Source organism: Halichoerus grypus, chromosome 6 (genome assembly GCF_964656455.1).
Source record: "Halichoerus grypus chromosome 6, mHalGry1.hap1.1, whole genome shotgun sequence".
Taxonomy (NCBI): domain Eukaryota; kingdom Metazoa; phylum Chordata; class Mammalia; order Carnivora; family Phocidae; genus Halichoerus; species Halichoerus grypus.
Window position 1 is genome coordinate 105,861,923 of NC_135717.1, and position 16,234 is coordinate 105,878,156.

General features: G+C 36.0%; 1 long non-coding RNA gene across 2 annotated transcripts in view; it reads left to right on the forward strand.

The window, feature by feature from the left end:
* The window catches only part of LOC118529579 (uncharacterized), a 479,669-nt gene that overhangs the window by 389,947 nt on the left and 73,488 nt on the right, over positions 1-16,234 (forward strand). The window contains exon 4 of one of the 2 annotated variants that reach the window (XR_013449141.1): positions 11,477-11,602. The exons of the other annotated variant lie outside the window; for it this stretch is intronic. This is a non-coding gene — a long non-coding RNA (uncharacterized LOC118529579). Of the gene's footprint in view, positions 1-11,476; positions 11,603-16,234 lie in introns of those variants that run through there. 2 annotated transcript variants of the gene reach the window in all.

The following is a 16,234-nucleotide window of genomic DNA, read 5'->3' on the forward strand; positions in this document are numbered from 1 at the left end:
AAAAGCAAAGCTGGTGGCATCACAATTCCAGACTTCCAGCTCTATTACAAAGCTGTCATCATCAAGACAGTATGGTACTGGCACAAAAACAGATGCATAGATCAATGGAACAGAATAGAGAGCCCAGAAATGGACCCTCAACTCTAGGGTCAACTCATCTTCGACAAAGCAGGAAAAAATGTCCAATGGAAAAAAGACAGTCTCTTCAACAAATGGTGTTGGGAAAATTGGACAGCTACATGCAGAAGAATGAAACTGGACCATTTCCTTACACCACACACAAAAATTGACTCAAAATGGTTGAAAGACCTAAATGTGAGACAGGAGTCCATCAAAATCCTAAAGGAGAACACAGGCAGCAACCTCTTTGACCTCAGCCACAGCAACTTCTTCCTAGAAACATCGCCAAAGGCAAGGGAAGCAAGGGCAAAAATGAACTATTGGGACTTCATCAAGATAAAAAGCTTTTGCACAGCAAAAGAAACAGTCAACAAAACCAAAAGACAACCGACAGAATGGGAGAAGATATTTGCAAATGACATATCAGATAAAGGGCCAGTATCCAAAATGTATAAAGAACTTATCAAACGCAACACCCAAAGAACAAATGATCCAATCAAGAAATGGGCAGAAGACATGAACAGACATTTTTCCAAAGAAGACATCCAAATGAAAAAGCGTTCAACATCGATCGGCATCAGGAAAATCCAAATCAAAACCTCAATGAGATACCACCTCACACCAGTCAGAATGGCTAAAATTAACAAGTCAGGAAACGACAGATGTTGGCGGGGATGCAGAGAAAGGGGAACCCTCCTACACTGTTGGTGGGAATGCAAGCTGGTGCAGCCACTCTAGAAAACAGTATGCAGGTTCCTCAAAAAGTTGAAAATAGAGCTACCCTACAACCCAGCAATTGCACTACTGGGTATTTACCCCAAAGATACAAATGTAGGGATCTGAAGGTGTACGTGCACCCCAATGTTGATAGCAGCAATGTCCACAAGAGCCAAACTGTGGAAAGAGCCAAGATGTCCATCGACAGATGAATGGATAAAGGAGATGTGGTATATATATATATATATATATATATATATATATATATATATATACAATGGAGTATTATGCAGCCATCAAAAGGAATGAAATCTTGCCATTTGCAATGACGTGAATGGAACTGGAGGGTATTATGCTGAGCGAGATAAGTCAATCAGAGAAAGACTTGTATCATATGACCTCACTGATATGAGGAATTCTTAAACTCAGGAAACAAACTGAGGGTTGCTAGAGTGGTGGGGGGTGGGAGGGATGGGGTTGCTGTGTGATAGACACTGGGGAGGTTATGTGCTATGGTGAGCGCTGTGAATTGTGTAAGACTGTTGAATCACAGATCTGTACCTCTGAAACAAATAATACATTATATGTTTAAAAAAAAAAAAGAAGAAGATAGCAGGAGGGGAAGAATGAAGGGGGGGAATTGGAGGGGGAGATGAACCATGAGAGACTATGGACTCTGAGAAACAAACTGAGGGTTCTAGAAGGGAGGAGCATGGCGGGATGGGTTAGCCTGGTGATGGGTATTAAAGAGGGCATGTTCTGCGTGGAGCACCGGGTGTTATACACAAACAATGATTCGTGGATCACTACATCAAAAACTAATGATGTAATGTATGGTGATTAACATAACATAATAAAAAAAATAAAATAAATAAAAATGAAATTATAAAAATTCCCATTAATGATATCACTAAAAGTATAAAATACACAAGAATACATTTAAGAAAAAGTGAAAGACCTCTTCGTTGAAAACTACAACTGCAGAAATTTTTAAAAAGAAATATGGAGACCATATTCCCTATGCTGTGCCTTTTATTCTCATGATTATTCATTCCGAAACTGGAACCCTGTATCTCCCACTGCCCTTCACCCATTTTGCCCACCCCCCCAACTCCGCACCCATCTAGCCGCCATTGGTTTCTTCTCTGTATTTATGGCTTTGTTTCTGCTTTTTGTTTATTTATTCATTTGTTTTGTAATAGTGCTGTATGGTGACAGATGGTAGCTACACTTGTGAATATAGCATACTACACCTGAAACTAATGTAACATTGTGTGTCAACTATACTCAAAAAACAAAACAAAATGACAAATGGAATTACACCATTTGTCAAATGAATAAGTATTTTTGAGATATCATTTCTCCCCAAACTGATTTATAAATTCATTGCACCTGCAAACATCAAACCAGAGACATATTAAAATATAGAAATAAACAAGCTATTTCTAAAACTTTCTTACTGAAATTAATGGACTTAGAGCAGCCAAAATAATATTTTTTTAAAAAAAGAATATAATCAGATTTATACTACCTGACTTTAAGAATTACTATAAAGCTTCATTCATCAAGACAGTACAGTACTGACATAGGATAATAGATCAAAGGAACAGAATAAAAAGCCCAGAAATAGACCCACCAACATATAATCAATTGATTTTTAACAAAGGCCCCAAAACAATTCAATGGAGGAAATTAAAGTCTTTCAGCAAATGGTATTGGCACACTTTCACAATATAGAATAAAAAGACCCCCAATCCTTATCTCACAGTATGTTCAAACATTAATTCTGGATGACTTATATGTGTAAATGAAGCCAAATATGTAAAGCTTCTAGAATAAAATGTAGGACATTATCCTCATGATGTGAAGATAAGCAAAGGTTTTTTGGACAGGACACAAAAAGTAGTAACCATAAAATAAAAACAATAAATAAATTAGACTGTCAAAATTACAAACATCTGCCTATCAAAGGATACCATTAAGAATGTAAATAGCCAAGGCATAGACTGGGAGAAAATATTTACACTACATAAATCTGACAGAGGACTTATATTTAGAACACATATATAATGGGAAAGGTTTTTTTTTTTTTAAGCTGAAGAATGGAATACCTAGTTCAGAAAAGAAAATACATGAATGTAATTTAGTATGTACATAAAAATACTTAAGGTCATCAATCAGCAGGGAAATAAAAATTACCCCCACTATGAAATGCTGTAACACACACTGGAAGAGGTAAAATTAAAAATACTTACAATATTAAGAAATGAGATTATAAAACAACTCTCATGCACTGCCAGTAGAAGTGTAAAATGGTAAAATAATTTTAGAAAATATTTTGGCAATTTCTAATAAATTAAAAAAGATATGACTCAGCAATTCTACTTCTAAGTGTGTATCCCCACCCTTAACAAATGAAAACATATGCTTTATACCAGTCTTACAGAAAACTACCCAACTGTTGGGAAGAATTTTAAAAATATGATATATTCATGCAATGGAATATTGTAGCTATAAAAAAGAATGAACTACTACCCTGATATATATAAACACAATATTAAATTTTATGTACACATTGAGCAAAAAGAATTCAAATCCAAAGAGTACAGACCGCAGTTTCATCTACATGAAGTTCCAGAATAGGCAAAATTAACATATAGTAGAAAAAAATCAAAAAGGGGTATAAGGAAACTTTTTAAGGCAAAGAAAATATTCTATATCTTGATAGGATGTGGGTTACATAAGTGTGCTCATTTGTCAAAACCAATCAAATTGGATACATAAAATTTGTGCATTTTACTGTATGTGAACATTACCACACATACAAAAAAGAACTGGTAAAAAACTGAACTCTAGTTTAAGTTTTATTTTTCATAGTGGTATTCTACACGAATATAGAAAGGCAAATACTAAAATACAAAACTCTGTGGTTTGGGATTGGAATTGTATCAGTATGTAGTCATCATTTTAATATATCAAATACAGAAATATATAATTTATAGAAATATATGGAAAAACACCTTTTTTTAGTTTTTATTTAAATTCTGGTTAGTTAACATACAATGTAATATTAGTTTCAGGTGTACAATTTAGTGACTCAACACTTCCATACAACACCCAGGGCTCACCACAACAAGTGCACTCCTTAATCCACATCACCTATTTACCCATCCCCCCACCCACCTCCCCTCTGGTAACTGTCAGTTTGTTCTCTATAGTTAAGAGTCTGTTTCTTGGTTTGCCTCTCTCTTTGTCTTTGCTCATTTGTTTTGTTTCTTAAATTCCACATATGAGTGAAATCATATGATATTTGTCTTTCTCTGACCGACTTATCTCACTTAGCATAATACTCTCTAGCTCCAACCATGTTGTTGCAAATGACAAGATGACAAGACTTCATTCTTTTTTGTGGCTAAGATATATCTATATCATCTATATCTATATCTATATCTATATCTATCTATATCTTACTAACTTCTAACTTCTAACAAGGTAAGTTTTTATGTCTAAGCATATATATACATATATATGTATATATATACTAACTTCTAACAAAGTAAGTTTAGAGGGAACATACCCTACATAATAAAGGCCATGTATGAAAAACCCACAGCTAATGGAGAAAAACTGAAAGACCATTCCTCTATGATCAGGAATAAGACAAGGATGGCCACTCTTATCACTGTTATGTAACATAGTACTCGAAGTCCTAGCCACAGCAATCAGACAACAAAGAACAACTTTCTATATTTATCTTTTTCTTAGTTCTATCTAGAAGAAATGACATACCAGTTGCATTGAGTACACTTAAATACCATTTAGTTTCTAAATACCATTCTCTATTAAAAGGAACCAAAATTACTTGAAAGATTGAGGCAGGGGAAATATAAATTGAACCTGGAACATTCTGTTGCAGCAGAAAGTAGAGAAGTACACCACACAAAAAATGATGAGGCCATCATAAAGGGACATGGAAGGGATTCCTACTGGCCAGATCCTGAGGAATTTGAGCATGACAATAAATAATAACTGCAAAAATATAAGTCATTTCATCGAATAAGAATTAGTTAACCCAAATATATATAAATAAGGTAAATAAGTAAATAACTAGGAGGAAGAGAGATCTCTTCTTTATAGTGGAATGAATATTGATAAATACCTAATACACAGTAAAGTTGGGAAATCATCAATGGATGATAAAACTAGTGAGTGAAAATTTGATAACACACAGGAAATTTGCATCATCTCAAAGTATCTCCACACATATCATTTATTAATAAGAAGGGAAAATATAGGAAATTTATAATAGAGAAGCCTGACAATAAGCATTTTCACCAAGAAATCAAAACTAATATAATCAGATTGGGAGAAACTGACTTCAGAATCCTCCGCATATGATGCCTAGAGAAGAACCTTAAGCCTTACTTCAGTGATATTCCTGACCAAAAAAAAAAAAAAAGTATCATCTGATTCTAAGGAAACATCAGACAATGATCAGAGACATGCCACAATGTCCTGTATACTTCAGAAATATTGAGGTCACAGAGACAAAGAAAGGCTGAGGAACTGTTCCACGTCAAGGTAGACTGAAGAGATTTGATAACTACATGTAATCTATGATCCTGAATGGAATTCTGTGGAGAAACAAAAATGCCACAAAGAGCACTACTGGGACAATTGAACAAAACTGAACATGGACTCTGGTTTAGTTAATAGTAAATTATTGCTGTTAAATTTCCTGATTATGATAACTTTAGTTATTTTAGAGAATGTCAATTTTTTAAAGGAAAACACACTAAGATATTTAGGGATAAAAGTACATGGTATTTCCAAATTGCTCTCAAAGTTAAAAATGCAGAAAGATGGACATATAGAGAGAAAATAATAAAGCAACTGAGACAATATGTAAACCATCGATGAATCTGGGAGATCCTTGTACTATTCTTGTAATTTCTTTGCAAGTTGGAAATTACATGAAAATAATAAGCTACGAAAGAAATGCTTTACTCCTTTGTAGCTCCTGGAAGCATGTATTAAATGATTATTTTTAAGGTATCTGCCAAGCTCAAACTTTTGCTTTTCTCTGGGGTCCTGCCCCCAAGTCCAATGGGGAGAATTTCTGGCTGCCCAGTTTGTCCTGTACAGAACCTCTATTCTGGTTACCACTGATTGAATATACTGAAGACACCTGGCCTATACTAAGTCACTATAATTTTTTTCACCAGATATTTTTAATTGATTTATTTGAGAAGAAATGAATGTCCTTTTGTTCTCAGCAGTTGCTTTTTCCCAGAGTCATTCAGGCCCTCTCCCTGCACCTTACTCATAATTGATTTATCTGAATGGGTTACATAGTGACACGCTGACCTTTGTCATTCCTTAGTTTTTTGGGTGTTTTGTTTTTGTTTTTGATTTTTTTAGTAGAAGTAAAACCTTGCACACAAATGGCTCCTCTCCCCAGGATTTGTTTGCCTTGTTTTTCCCTCCATGGTGTACGTTTCCTGGAGAGACTCTGCCCCTGCAGGGGTGAGACCTGTATTTCTGAGAGGATTTAATTCAGGAGGGAACGTAGCAGAAAGTCCATTTGGCCTTAAATCCAACCCACATCCTCCAATCCAGTCTTACAAGGAATAAGGCTGATATTTTTGTCTTCATCTGTCTGATTCCTACATCTCTAAAATTGGTTCAGAACCCATACGGGGAAAGGGGTGTGATTAATTATCACCTTCCAACTGCCTTAACTGCCAAGCAATCTCTGCAGGGTGACTTGGAAAGCAGAGAAAAGCAACCTACAGGAAAAGAGATGACGCAGACTTGATAAGCATTGATGAATAGCTTCTTAATTTCTTATTCTAGTTCCTTCCTCAATTCCAGTTGCATTTGTCTCTCCTCTTGTATTCCAAAGGACACAATATTTCTTTAGAATAAATCTTCTTTTGGGACTTAGACTAGGATCTAAAGAGTCTGAACTAATTCCAGGTTTTATTCTTCCTGCCAGTATGGGGTATTCTTAGATTTATATTTTGGTAAATTTGACAATAATGGATATCGTACTTATCGATTGCTAGAAAACCTGGTCCCATATTCTTCTAAGAGATATTTAGACTCCAGGACCATAGAGAAAGACACCATTTGGTGGAAGGCTGATCATAAGCTTGTACTTCAGTGAGCCAATTCTCAGTATCAGCCTCAGAAATGAAGAGAAGAAGAAACAGAAACACCAACAAAGGAAAGCTACAGACTCGACTACTGCTGGTGAAATCAGGACCTTTGTCTTGATTCCACTGTCCTGAGTTCTAAAACTCAAGGTGGAAAGACTATCCTTCAAACAGCCCTAAACAGCCTTCATACAATGATGGTACTAGGGGTCATTTCAGCAGAGAGATGATAAAATTATTGAAAATTAGTTAAGAATGTGAAATAGGGAACTGGCTGACATTTAACTATATTTAATGTCCTCTAGAGTCAGTTCTGTGATTGCGTTGGCTGAGTTAAAGGGCATAAAATCACTTGAGCTGACGAGATTAGCCTCCCCAGGTTTTTAAATGGAGAATTAATATTCAGGCCTTCTTTAGGCCTCTTCTTAGATGTGTCAGAAAAGTGAGGTCATAGGGCAAACTACTACCTGAAAAATTGGGAGACAGATAGATAGGTACAGAGAATCATAGCTTACTGAAGCAGAAACCTATGAACTGAAACCTGCATAAGAATCAATGCTGGGATAGGAAAATCTGAACTGTAATTGTCAAGTTGCTGAGGGCTCCATGTAGACAAGTCTGGGAATTAAAAACTCCAGGAGGACCCAATCAGACAAGGATCCACACTTCTGTGAGTTTATTTCCAGGAGCTCTACCAGGTCCTCACAGTGAAAATCAGAGAAAAATCCTCTTGAGCTACCGGCAGGGGAGGGGGAAAAGAAACCCTTACAAAGTATGTCCAAGATGTCCTTCAGGAGATGAGTGGATAAATAAACTGTGGCACATCCAGAAAATGAAATATTTTTCAGTGTTAAAAAAAAGAAAAAAGAAAAATATATATTACTCAGTGCTAAAGAGAGAGATGAGCCACTAAACCATAAAAAGACCTGGAGGAAACTTAAGTGCTCATTACTAAGTGAAAGAAGCCAATCTGAAAAGGGCTACATATGGTGTGATTTCAACTATATAACATCCTGGAAAGGGAGACAGTAAAAAGTTTAGTCGATGCCATGGGTTAGAGGGGAGGGAGAGATGAACAGGCAAAACACAGAGGATTTTTGAGGGAGCAAAATTATTCAGTATGATTCTACAATGGTGGTTACATATCATTATACATTTTTCAATTCCCATAGAATGTATAACACCAAGAGTGAACCCTAATGTAAACTGGACTTTGGGTAATGCTGTACCAATGTAGATTCATCAATTAAAATAAATATACCACTATGACATGGGATGTCAACCATAGTGGAGCTTGTGGTGTATAGGGACTTGGAGATATATGGGAACCCTCTGCATTTTCTATTCAATTTGCTGTGAACCTGAAAGTGCTCTAAAAAATTAAAGTTTATTAATTTATAAAATGAAAATCAACAGAATTCAAGAATGTCAAAGTGGTTAAACAGTCATTTGTTCAAGCAAGATTGAATGGTACTCATTTAATATGATCACAGAGAAGAAGACAGCGGAAAATAATTTTCCCAGGTTAGATGTGCCTGACTGGAGGATGGAATGTTTTCTATTTGAGGTGTAACCAAGTCTCCTTACTGTTACATGTAAGACAGCTGGTACAAATCCATGTAGAAATTTCTTGCATGTAGCAATGCCAATAATTGCTCCAAAGATAAACTTGATGTTTCTAGTTTAAAGCCCACACTCTCAAAGACAAAACCATTACCAGTCAATATTCACACACACACACACACAACAAAAAAAACCCCCACAAAAAACAAACAAACAAACAAACAAAAAACCCTTTCTTTACATCTTCTTTTTGGGAAGAATAGAAAAGCTATAAACTTAGAAAGAACCACCCATGGCTGCATCACCACACTTGGCTCATTGATTAGCTGTGCTGACCCCATTGCAGCTGACTCTGAAGAAAACTATCACCCTATTAACACAATCCCATTGAAGGGAATCCTCATTGTGTATTGCTAGAGTGTCAGTGGGGAGTTTTTGTGTCCCTAGGGCAGCCAATCTAAATTAAAACAAACCAACAGGCAAACACATAATTATGTTGAGAGGCCATAGAATATTTGGGAAATATTACAAATAGATGGTTCATGGAGTAGATCTCTCCTTGATGAATCAAGGGGATTATTCAACTGAAGAGACACCTTCCTTCTTTTAAGACCCAAATCTCTAGGGTAAAATCACTCTCTTCATTTCATGGTTTTCCTTTGATCTGAAACCCATATAAATCTAGACCCATATAAATACCAGGCCCATGAATGCCACATTTGGGTTGTCTCCAACACACTGCCAGTATTAAGATAGGAAAGAAACTATTTTCTCTGATGCTTGAAATTCTTGAGTTAAGGACTCCCAAAGAGGCAGTACCTTACACCCAGGTATTGGGATATTTCAACCTAGTGAAGTTATTTATATTCCTGAAGACCTCTTTGGTTGTAACTTGCCTGGAAGTTTAACTTGAGTCAGGTGAAGTGAAGCAGAAATGTATTTATTGATTAGCAAATTTCCTCTTCCCCTAGACCCAGCTCTCTGACTATCTCAGCAAGGAGGTAGAAATGTTATGCTATTTACCATGGGCTTCCACAGGAAAGAGAGAATCCACTTAATGAATGTTGGGTTAACAGTTTGGGTTGAATAGATTGTCTAAGCAAGAATCAATCACTTCATTTTTCCCCAGATCTGTAGAACAATTGCTTCTGTCCCCATATCTGTAGAACAATTGCTTCCTTCCCTCATCTCAAATGTCTCACTACCAAGAGTGGCCTCCAGAGTGAGCTCAGTGAAAACTCTCAATTCCCTCTCTGAATGATTTACAGATAGATGGGATACATTTGAATCTAAGACAGGTATGTACGACAGGAATAGGCCTTCACCAGATGTTCTAATTAGAACCGATTCTCCACTTGTTTTTGTCTAAAAGTTGGATAGTAAACTTTCTTAGAAGCTCCAAATTTTGTTTTATTCAGAATCTGGTAGTTCCATAGAAATGCCATGTACATCTTGCAGAAATCTGATTCAAGGTTTTTTTTTTTTTAGTTAACCTAGCAATATTTAAAAATTTTTTTATTATTATGTTATGTTAATCACCATACATTACATCATTAGTTTTTGATGTAGTGTTTCATGATTCATTGTTTGCATATAACACCCAGTGTTCCATGCAGAACATGCCGTTTTTAATACCCATCACCAGGCTAACCCATCCCCCCCACCCCCCTCCCCTCTAGAACCCTCAGTTTGTTTTTCAGAGTCCATAGTCTCTCATGGTTCATCTCCCACTGCGATTTCCCCCCCTTCATTCTTCCCCTCCTGCTATCTTCTTCTTCTTTTTTTTTTTAACATATAACGTATTATTTGTTTCAGAGGTACAGATCTGTGATTCAACAGTCTTACACAATTCACCACGCTCACCATAGCACATACCCTCCCCAGTGTCTATCACCCAGCCACCCCCTCCCTCCCACCCCCCACCACTCCAGCAACCCTCAGTTTGTTTCCTGAGTTTAAGAATTCCTCGTATCAGTGAGGTCATATGATACAAGTCTTTCTCTGATTGACTTATTTCGCTCAGCATAATACCCTTTAGTTCGATCCACGTCGTTGCAAATGGCAAGATTTCATTCCTTTTGATGGCTGCATAATATTCCATTGTATATATATACCACATCTCCTTTATCCATTCATCTGTCGATGGACATCTTGGCTCTTAAAATTTAACACACACACACACACACACACAACATGTGATATAGCAAATTGAACCTATTAGAAGTCCATTAATACTGGATAAACTCATGTTGGGTCTGATTCAAATTAAATCTTTTCTTGTCAACTTAGTTTAATTGATGGGTTTCCTGACAGTATAAAACGAATTTTAAATATTACCATTTATGATTATTGATCTGGATATAGATTTGTCTTCATATTTTGCAAACAAAATAGATGAACACTTAGAAGAGATAAAACTGAGATAAATTGCAATTGTTCTCGGTAATTTTTTATTATAAATGTTCTTTTCATCCAAACAGTATTACAAACTTAATCTTATATAAATAAAATATCACACTAGTGCTCCACATTGTGCTTCTTTATATATATGAGATATGAGTATAGAGTGATATATATCCTAGAGTAGTTATAAAATGACAGTAATAGTCGTATTGTTTGAATACCTTTATTTTCAGGGCAGTTCCCATGTCTGTCATCTTATTTATTTCTTACAAAAAGGTAAGATTCCCATTCTCATTTTATAGGTCATGGAAATGATAAAAAGTCAATGACTAGTATGCTAATGGACTGAAGCCAAAGCACAGGTTTTCAAATACCTCCCCAGGGACCATTCTATCCAGTCATTAAAAAAAAAATAATTGACATTCTAAAATATTAGGTCACAAAACTTAAAAAGAAGTCATCCCCTAGGGACCAAAGTTTCTGAAAAATAACTAGAGCTTTTGCCCTCTCCGCAGCATTAACTTCCAATAGATCATGAAAGGTTTCCAGTCCATCTGCAAAAATGCTTCCGAAAAAGAGTTCATTAACCACATAATCAATTTGTGGAACAGAGAAGGGGAGGATGAGCTGAGGAGAAGAGAGAGAGGGTAAGAGAAATACTTTTAGTAAATAAGGTCATTTATCTTATAATAACATCTTGATTTACAGAAAGGGATGAGCTTGGGGTTGGGGTGTCAAGAAAAGGGGGAAAAGGGTTCAGGGAAGTGTAAATTAGAATGGTCAAACTAGACTTCATAGCTTCCTGATGAGAAAACACTGACTCCTGTAAAACTATGGTAGAATTATTAACTGTACAGTGTTGTCACACAAGGCTCTAAATCATGCTAAAATCTCAAACTGATGTTATTTTGAAGGTGAAATTTGATGGTGATGTGAAATTTGATGGTGGGTGTAGCATATTAAAAACAGGGGTTCCTGACTCCCAAATATTGGCCATATTGCATTGTCTTTCTTATCACTGAAGTATAATCTAAAATACTAATAAATATTGGGAAAAAATAAGTATGTTATGTAGGAAAATATTTTTATTGTACAAAATAAGAAAAGCTTCTAAAAATTGAAGACATTCACCTTCAAAGAGAGGCAACAAGTTTATTAAATATACCTGGGGACTCAGTGTAGGTACTAAGCCTCCATTATTAAAGACAGAGAAACCATACTTTAAAAATTAGTACATTTCTAGAGGGAAAAAAAAGGAGCTAGATATGTTTTAAAAATCACATTGAGAATGACTGATATGAGAGTTTCATGGCACTGTATTTACCAGTTAGGAAAAAACACTCACAAACGATGCCTATTATAATTTTTTTTAAATTTTTAGTAGGGATGATACAATAAATCTAAAATAATCATTTCTTTCAAAAAGCAGGCAGGACTTGGAATTTCCAAGCATATTAAGTTCAAATAACAACTACTAAGGCCAACTATTCAGGCTCAAGTTTCCTCTTGAATAGTGAATTTTTCATTTCATAGAATTATAGTTTGGTTAGAGTTCTAGAGGATATCCAGTCAAGCCTTGAAAAACCCCTCATACCTGGTCATCCCTATTCTCTCTAAAAATCCCCATTGAGCAATAAACGATGTCTTCCTTTATCCTAAGATGACCCATTTTAATTTCTGACATCTACAAATATCACTTATTTTATATTGAGTCAATTATCTACCTCCTTAAATCTACCCATCAGTTTATTTTCCAATCATTTGTAAGATTTAATATGCATATATAAAAATAAGTTTGTTATACTTCATATGCTGTTCTCAAATCTGTGCTTTTGAATTTAAAATATATCGTGAACACCTTTCCATGTCAGCACTTATAGAAATATTTCACCCTTTGAAGTGAATCCAGACTATTCTATTACTCGAGTATGTCAATTTATATAATGAAACCCCTCTTGACAGATGTTTAGATTGTTCCCCCTTTTTCCCTTTTGTTTTGCTTTATTTCTTTCTTTCAACACTCACATAATTATTTCTTTGCATCAGTCCTTCTGAGACTCTGTGGTCAAGACTTCTGTATTAAAAGTTATTATTAAAAAAAAACAAAACCTGCCAGTGTATTGTTACGAAGAATGCAATGACCACTAATACAGTTTGGTGCCACCGCCTTGATTAGTGGTAAGGTGTTAGCTATTTTATGCCCTCTAGAGTTCTCATTTATCACACAAGAACTTATAAATTATCCAGCAGAGACCCCTGTTTGAGTGAAATGCCCAATGGGGGACACAGGATGTGGCAACTCTCCTGTGGGAACTAGGGCTTCCTAGGCATTGCTCCACTCACTGCAATGTACCTTTAATCTGTCCTTTTCTTTTACCTCTGGAAGTTTGCCTTGTATCTTGAAAACACGGCAATCTTCCCAGACTCCTCCAAGTACGTAGTCTAATCAGCTAAAAGATATCGCTGCTAGCCTACCTCTTAGCTGCTCTAGTCTTGGGTTTCATGCATTTACTCTGCTACAGCTAAACTCTGAACATGGCTCTTCTCTAGCACTGCAGCTTACATTTTCAAGTTGACTGCTTGGGGGTTAAGTTGATCACTAGTCAGGGAATCGAGTGGAAATAATTAACATTTTCAAAAATTTAAGAAATAATCTACCAAATTTTTAAATATGTGACAAACTTTTACTTTACCTAAATTCATTGTTAAGATTAAATATTTTATGGAAAATGTCGATTTTCCTTAAGGTATTGTTCTTCCTTCTCCAGTTGAGTCCTTAAAACGTCTTTCATAGATCTTATGTCTAGGCATGTAATAACATTTTCCCTCTTCAGTGAACTACCTCTTCATACCAAGTACTACTCTTGTAAGAGTCAGATCATTATATTTAGAACCCCCAGGAATTGCTGAGGTTTCCCTCATCTAGATAAGCAGTTTCCCTTCTCAAGCTTTGTCGATCACAGTTTCACTCACATGCCCCTTACCTGCTCTATGTAGGTGTAGAGGACATTTTCTGGGCTCAAGTCACTGTCCTAAAGCTTCTCACTCAGTTCTAGCAGTGTCAGAAGATGAGCTCCACCTGCATGTCAGCGTGCTGTTGGAAAATAAAGCAAACGGGATGTGACATTCCAGAGGAGGAATCAATCATTCGCTAATCCACCAAATATTAAATCTTTGCTCAGTAAATATTACACATAAAACACTAAACTACATTTTGTAGGGAAAACTGAGGAAAGATACAGTCCCTTTCTCCAAGGACCTTACAATTTATTGTCAGAAAAACATGTACACTTTTACGGATAAATATACCGATGTGTGTTTTTCTAAGCCAAATAGAAAAAGCAAGGAGTACCTAACCTACAGAAATGAAGTTATGAGTAAATAAATAATAATAATTAGTCACTCATAACACATAGATTAAGTGGTGATAGAGAGGGGAAAGTTCCAGATTAAGTCACCATTTATTATTAACTTCTTTTGACCCCCAAATGCTCACAGGATATCTTGAGCTGGGCCATACATAGTTAGTCCTCCTTGGACCCTTCTTCCCCCCAACATCCCTGCTCTTGATCCTCAATATTTTATTTCATGGATGGCAAGAGGAATCAAAGAATGGCAAACTCAAGAAAGACGTGGAAGGGAACACTTCTTCCTAAAGCCTAGCACAGAACTTACCTATAAGGACTACACAGCCTTCTCAGGACCAGAAGCCCCTCCAAAGTAAATAGTCTTAACTTTTCTTTAAATTAGAATGTGTTACTTACATATACAAGAGGGTCTTTGTCAGAAATGTATATTGTACAGTATTCTGTTAAAATAGCTACAATTTACACTAAAATATTAAAAAATTGCATTCTAATTTTTAATGAAAAGATTTGAAAGATTTAAACATACAAATTACAAATGAATTATCAGTATAACCAGTGTTATACAACCATTTTATTTCTGATTAGAAACTTTTTAAAAATATTATAGCCAGTCTTTTTTTTTTTTTAAGTTTGTTTATTTATTTATTTTTAAGTAATCTCCACACCCAACATGGGACTCAAACTCTCGACCCTGAGATCAAGAGTCACATGCTCTTCCAACTGAACCAGCCAGGTGCCCCACTTTAGAAACTTTTATTCATATGTAGTTGTTCTCTACCACGGTAAAAATCCAAAGGAAATTGATGTTACAGCTGGAGGGATACAGGATTAATATCAGTAAGCTAAAATAATTTTCCTATAGAGAAAATAAATAGCAAAGGAACTCTAGAAAACAATGGATGATATCGGGGTCCATTTATAAAGAACCCTATTTATTGTTAGAGGTAAAAAGATCCAAGAAACTTCTTTCCAGCTCTAATTCCTGATTGTCACTTTAAGGGAGTTGATATCTTTGACATATCAACATTTTTCTCTACAGATATTTCCCAGTTCCCTCTGTATGTCAAACTTTTATGTGATGAATTAATTATGAAATTAATAACATTGGTATCTTTAGATAGAGGTAGAATTACAAATAGGTCATATTTAATTCATAGCATTTCAAGGGCCTCAGACACTTTTTGATTCACCAACAGAACTTTAGAGAACTTGCCAGTATTTGAAGTTCTACAATACAGGATCTAGAATCTGACAGATTGAATTTGTCAGATTGAAGTCTGTCACTAATAAACTGAATGACTTTGGGCAGGTTACTTAACCTTCCTGAGCCCCAGTTTTATCATCTGCAACAAGGGACTTATATTAATATCTACCTCACAGATGGTATCAAATTAGGTAATATAATGGTGCATGGCCCTAGGAACCACCTGAGACAGAATTCTAAGATGACCCCCAATGCCTCTCACCCTTGTATGATCCTCTTGTCTTGAATGTGAGCAGAACCTGTGAATGTGATGAGATATTACTCCCAAGATTGTGTTAAGTTACACGGCAAAGGATTTTGCAGATGTCATTGAACTCACTAAAAACACTCTCCTCCCCCAACTTTAAGGTTAGTTCTTGGTAAGTCAATCATTAACTCTCACTGCAGACTTGAAGGGTCAGAGTTTTGTCCCACCCAACCTGGACCCAAACATTCTTCCTGAGCTAAGTGCAGTGTCAGTTTTCTCTGGGCGTGCTCCAGGAGTCCCATCTCTTCCCTTCCTTCTCCCCCCCGATTTTGCTCTACTGGCCAGCAGCCATTTCTCCAAAGCCTCCTCGTATCTCCTTGGTTGGTTGGTTTGTTTTTGTTTTTGTTTTATGAGAGAAAGAGGGTGTTTGAGCAGGGGCGAGGGGCGGGTGGTG